Source organism: Octodon degus, unplaced genomic scaffold (genome assembly GCF_000260255.1).
Source record: "Octodon degus isolate 3935 unplaced genomic scaffold, OctDeg1.0 scaffold00008, whole genome shotgun sequence".
Taxonomy (NCBI): domain Eukaryota; kingdom Metazoa; phylum Chordata; class Mammalia; order Rodentia; family Octodontidae; genus Octodon; species Octodon degus.
The window spans coordinates 5,458,499-5,464,912 of NW_004524584.1; the positions used below are offsets into that span (position 1 = coordinate 5,458,499).

General features: G+C 40.5%; 1 pseudogene; it reads left to right on the plus strand.

The window, feature by feature from the left end:
* The first annotated feature begins 5,406 nt into the window (after positions 1-5,406).
* LOC101592218 overlaps positions 5,407-6,414 on the plus strand; it is a 6,529-nt pseudogene continuing 5,521 nt past the window's right edge.

The following is a 6,414-nucleotide window of genomic DNA, read 5'->3' on the forward strand; positions in this document are numbered from 1 at the left end:
GCAAGAAGCTTTCCACACACTCACCGGACCTGGGCTAGGACTGGGTCTCTGTCTTTTCTTTTGAACAGTTTCTTTCCAAATCACAATATCTATTATATATTTTGGATCAAATGTACTTGTTCAGTTTCTTACACTAATGCGACAATATGATGTTCAAAAGATATAGGTCTGATTTACTTCACTTATGAGTATGGTCTCAAGTTGTGTTCATTTACCTATAAACATCTCCAGTTTATCCTTCCTTAGGGATGATTAGTGCTCCATTACATAAAAAACCCCATATATTTTATCCATTCCTTGTTTGATGGCTATTTGGGTTATTCCCAAGATTTAGACACTAAAAATTGTGCTGCTATGAACATGGGTTCACAACAAAGAGATAGATCAACTAGACAAAAAATAAATAACAGAAATGAATTGAATCTGTAAACAAATGGACTTGTAGATGTTTTTAGTACGTTCCACACAACATCATCAAAATAACACATTCTTTTCGGCTGCACATGGGAAGTTCTCTAAAATAGACCATATATTAGCCTACTGAACATGCTTAAGTAAATGTAAAGAAATTGAAATTACTCCATGCATATTATCTGACCATAGTACAATGAAATTGGAAGTTAATGGAAAAAGAAACTACAAAAACACCACAAACACATGGAAATCAATAACACTGTCCTAAATAACCAAAGGGTCACAGATTAAATTAAAGAAAGGGTTAAACAATAGCTACAACTAAACAAGAATGGAGATACAACATACAGAACTTATGTGAGGCAATGAAAGTAAACTCAGAGGGAAATTTATAGTGGTGAGTTCTCATGTCAGGAAAACAAAATGAACACAGATAAACAAGCTGATGTCACACTTCTAGCTTCTAGAAAAAAGAACAAGACAAGCTGAAAGCCTAAAGAGGGAAGGAAATTATAAAGACCAGAGCACAAATTAATGTAATAGAGAGTAAGAAAAATAATACAAAGAATTAATGAATTGGTTCTTTGAAAGAATAAATAAAACTGATAAACCAACCTTATTTGGAAAAAGAAAGAAAAGACTCAAATTCATGCACTCAGGAATAAAAAAGGTGAAATCATTACAGAGCCTATATAAATTCAGAAAATCATCAATACTTACTTCAAAAATCTTTATTCTCATATGATGGAAAACACACAAGAAATGGACAGATTCCTAGACACATGAATTACCAAAGCTGAACAAGATATAAAAATAGATATATAAAAGATATAATAATTCCAAATAAAATAAAAAATTCTGAATAAGATGAAGGCATAACAATACGAATAACCCAATATTATTTAATGAATTTGAAAATGTAACTAAAAACTTACCAACAAAGAAAAGTCTAGTTCCTGATGGATTCACTGTGGAATTCTACAAGAAATTTAGAGAACATTTAATTATAATACTCCTCAAAATCTTTCATGAAATTGCAAGGTACATACTACTTCTTAACTTATTCCTGGAGGCAAGTACTACCCTGATACTAAAACCAGGGAAAGTCTTAAACAAAAAAGAGAACTACAGGCCAATCTTCTTATAAACATGGATGCAGAAACACTTAATAAAATATTAGCAAAAAGAATGCAACAAATAATCAAGAAGATTATATACCATGCTCAAGTGGGATTCATCCCATGAATACAGGGATTCAACATATACAAATTAATAAATGTAATACACCATATCAACAGAGACAAAGACAAAACTCACATGACCATCTCAATACATGCAGAAAAAACTCTTGACAAAGTCCAACACTCATTCATGATAAAAACCCTACAGAAAACTGGAATAAATGATCTTTACCTCAATTTGATAGAAGCCATCTTTGATAAATCAATAGACAACATCATACTAAATGGATAAAAACTGAGAGCTTTTATTTCATTTTATTTTTAGCTTTCATTTTAAAATCAGGAATAATACAAGGATGTCTGCTGTCACCACTCTTATGAAGTACAGTTTTGGAGACATTAGCTAGAGAAATTAGACAAAAGAGAAAAAGAAAAAGAATAAAGATAGTGAAGGAAGGAATTAAATTATCAGTGTCATGGTTTGGGTTTTCTTGCAACGTGAACAATATCACACAGGGCACATTTTATAGTATTATTTTATAACGAATCACCCAAGAATCACATACAACAAGTGCAGGAAATCTTTTCACACACTAATTGCTAAAGAATCCAGCTGAGGGCCGAGATCCTAATATCTTGCATGACTCTAGCTGGAAACCTAGAGCTCATAACTATGCCTCCCATAAGTCCAACTGGAGGCCTAGAGCCCACAGCAAAGTCTCATGCTTGTTTGCTTCATGGATCTGTGCTGTAAAGGCCCAAAAGTCAGTGGTAGAAGCTAGGAAGTCTGCCAGTGGGATGAAGGATCTGTGCTAGCAAGCTGAGGTATCTGAAATGGAACTGGGAACAATGCTTAGGGTAAGCACCAGAGTTCCCCCAAAGGTACCACAGCCATCCTCAGCAACAGTGAGGTCCCTAGCTCTTCTAGTGATGAGGAAATCTGAGCTTCCATCAGGAAAGCCAGTGTGACAAGCTTCTTCATGAGGCTGAGCAGTGCACCATCTTCCCATCCTGATCCAGGAATCAGTGCCCAAGATGAGGACCAAAGTTTCTCCAAAGTTAATTGGGAAGCCAGTATGACTAGAGAACTATCAGCTTCAAAAAATTCAACAGCTTCTGCAAAAAGCATCCCTAGCAGTGTTTTAGCAGTTTCTCCTTTTCTACCTTTTTATGCTGCTGGCAACAATCCTCAGGTGAGCCCCCCATACCCAGCACCATCCTAGTTCAATTTAGCTGGGTACATGAAGTTGACCAACAGCTATCCACCACAATCAGTATTTTCAGATGACATGATACTCTATGTAGAAAACCCTAAAAACTCTACCAAAGACTTCTAGAAGACCAGCTGTCTATGCTGACCTCACCAGTCATGGCCCTCACAGGCAGAGCAGGGACCTCTGCAGGGCCCGACAAGAAAGCATAGCATTGAGATTTCTTTTTCTTTTTCTTTTTTTTTCATTTTGTTTTTAGTGCAGGGTTTACAGGGTCTACAGGGTCTCACTACACAGATCAGACTTGCAGTGATTCTCTTGTTTTCAGCTTCCCAAGCACTGGGATTACAGGCATGTGCCACCATGCCCAGTCTCAACCACTGTCTCAGCATGCCCTGGGGGGCAAGGCTGGCACTTGAGATTTCTTGGGTCCTCAGGGGTCTGGAGGAGGATTCCTAGCTCCCCACTTGAGTGGCTCACATCAGATCCTGTCTGTCTGTCAGTCCATCTGTCCGTCCATCATCCACCTGTCTGTCTGTCTCTGCTTGTTTGCCAGTTAGTCTGTCTGCCAGTACTGCTCAGTTTAAGCAGAAGGAGAGTTTGATCAACTCTCATTAGGTAGGAACACCCTCAAAGGAAGGGGGTTGATATGTTTAATCTCTCAGTGCCTGCTGAATGAATGTGTGAGTGAAGTGGACAGCATAAGCAATGGGCTGCTCCATCAGTGCACTGGTTGAGGTGGCTAATTGCGTCCTCACTTGTGGTACCATGGTATCAAGGAGGCCTTGCCTTTTCCTTAGTTAAATTGTGCCTGAGTCCCTGTGAGGGATGCAGCTAGGCAGGCATCTGAATGGTCTCTTTCTGAGGAGCACCTATCCTTTGTCTGTTGCACCATCTTTCAGGGGTACACAATACATACACAGGAAGTCAGAGATGGTAGCCAATTCATTAAAACCTGGAGATCTTGGCTGCAGGAAAAAGGGCTTTTATGGAATTAAAAATTAATGCATGGGCCGGGGAGATAACTCTGTAGAACAAGCACTTGCCTGGCAAGTGCAAGGTCCTGAGTTCAATCCCCAGTGCCACACACACACAAAAGTAAAAATTAATGCAAACTGCTCCCTGCATCTCAAAGAAAGGAAAAAAAAAGGGGGGAAAAAGAGGCCCATTTTTTTCTGAGAATTCCTCCTCAGCACCTTCCTTTGCTATCAGTTGTTGCCAACATCTATATCTTTATTCCATGCTCCTGACTCTTCTACTTCCAGCCAATTGAACTGGTTCCAGCTGGCCATTGCCTGCATTCAGTCCCAGGGTCCCTGCACCAAGATGCACCTATCCTGGAGGAATGGCATCATCTAATGCTTACCTAAGTGACTGTCAACAATTCCTTCCGGGTCTCACATTTTGACCTGGAAAAGTTAGACTGTAATCCCTGACAAATGAGTAGCCATGGTATTTTCAAAGGTTGTTTTGTCTAGAAACAACCCAGTAGATCACTTCTCTAAGGCATCATAGGGGAGGCTGACCAAAAACTCATCAACTACTGTTATGGTTTGTGTCTAGTTGTGCCACCAAAGCCTCATGTAAGTTATGGGGCAGACGCGGCTGGAGGATCAACAAGTGGCTAGAGGGTTGGGACCAGAGGACCAGGGTGGGGCCCAAGGGCTAGAGCCAGAGAGTTACAAACCATTAAGCTGGCTAACCTGTACTTTCTCAGAGATGTGGAAAGGGTCATCCTGGACATGGCAGTATCCCAGCCTCTCCCCCAGTGTCTTGAAACCTCCAGTAACTGTGAGCTAAATAAACATTTTCTTCCCTCATTTTGAGTGTTGGGTATTTGTCCCAGCAACAAGAGAAGAGTAACTAATATAGAATTTGGTACTAGAGGAATGGGGTCATTGCTGTGGCTAAACTTGATCATGTGGATTACAAGCTTTTGTGAATGGCCTATGGGAAGAGACAGGAAAGATTTGGAGATGTCACCTATGAGTGAAGCACTGAAACAGCTTTGGCTGTTCTATGGGGGAGATTCTTGTCAGAGCTCAGACCAGAAGACTGATAAGAAATGAATCTGGAAAGACCAGGCTGGGGAGGTTTCTCCTGGGAAGAAGGACTGCATTAGCTATTGGACTCCAGATCATTTGTGTTTCAACTTAGCAGAAAGTTTGTCTGAATTTTTCTCATGTCCAGAGACTTTGCCTGAGACTGAAATTAAACATGGAGGACTGATTAATCTTTCAAAGAAAATTTCAAAGCAGTCAAATATTGGAGCAGCAGCATGGTTATTGTTGGGGCCTCTTATTCAAATATATGTTGAGAATAAAGAGCAAAGAGCCAAGCAGAATGATTTAAAATCTTGTGAGTTTGGCCAGAAAGAGAGTGCCAGAAAGGCTGTGGACTACAAAGATAGAACTGAGATCTCCATTGCCCAGGAGGAACAAGGGAGTAAAAAAGATGTCCTGAGGGCATCATAGGAGGTGGCAGGTTCTTTCCCTTTGCAGCCTCAGAATCACAAGAGTGAGGGACCTTGCTTTGAGGAGAAGGCTGCAGAGCCCCATGTTCTAGAATGGAGAAGGCAGCCACACCAGATCATACATAGAATGGCACCGCCACAGAGAATCTGTTTCTTGGAATCAGGGTAAGAGTGCTCAGTGATCCAAGTACTTGATCTCTACAGCTAAGAGAGAGGAAAACCTGGCTACTGCTCCATCTGCCAGCAGACTTTGGCATAATCCATGTGGCATTGGTTTTAGGTGCATGCAGAATGCAGGGGTTCTGAGGTTAAGAAGGCTTCCACCTAGATTTTAGAAGAAGGCCTGGGAAGCCAGGAAGTGTGCCCCTGAGAGGGCAGTGTGTGAAGTTGTGAGTGAGAAGCCTATTCCATGGAAATCCCAGAAATTTGGAAAAGCCAAGACCATGGATCATCTAAGGGAAACTGCAAAGAGGGAGGAAAGCTGGCCTAACAGAGAAGTCATGGGAACTACCACCAAGAGTGTCATAGGGGTAGAGCCACATGGAGCTCAGCATTTGACACAGATTGCTTTGGATGTTCCACAAGGATCTGTAGGACTTAATGTTTGTCCTGCTGGATTGTGGACTTGTTCTGGTCCCAATGGTTTTGTCTCCTGTGTACGCCTTTTGGAATGGCTATGTTTATCTTGTGCCCTTGAATGTTGGATGTATTTAATTTTTCATTTGTACAGGGGCTCACAGTTGAGAGTTTTCCTTGGATCTTGGAGGAGACTTGAGACTTGGACTTCTTAGCAATGCTGAAACTGTTGGGATTTTGGAAACTCTTAGAGATGGACTAAAATGCCTTTTGTACAAAGAGATATGCATGACTTGGAGTGCCTGTTATTCTGGTCTTCTGAATACGGGCTGCTTGTCATGACATGCCAGTTGCTGCTGTGCTGTCTCTCAGGTAGATGATTGTTTAAAAAGAAGGGGGTGGTGAATGAAAGCAAGAGACAGGAAAAGCAATATTGTGGGACTGCCCTGCTTCAAGGTTGTATATGGTTAGATTTTTGGACTTATGCGTAAATATAAGAAGTATATAATTCTTTATGCTTATTTTTAAAAAATATATTCTAATTTTTAAATGTTTTTTT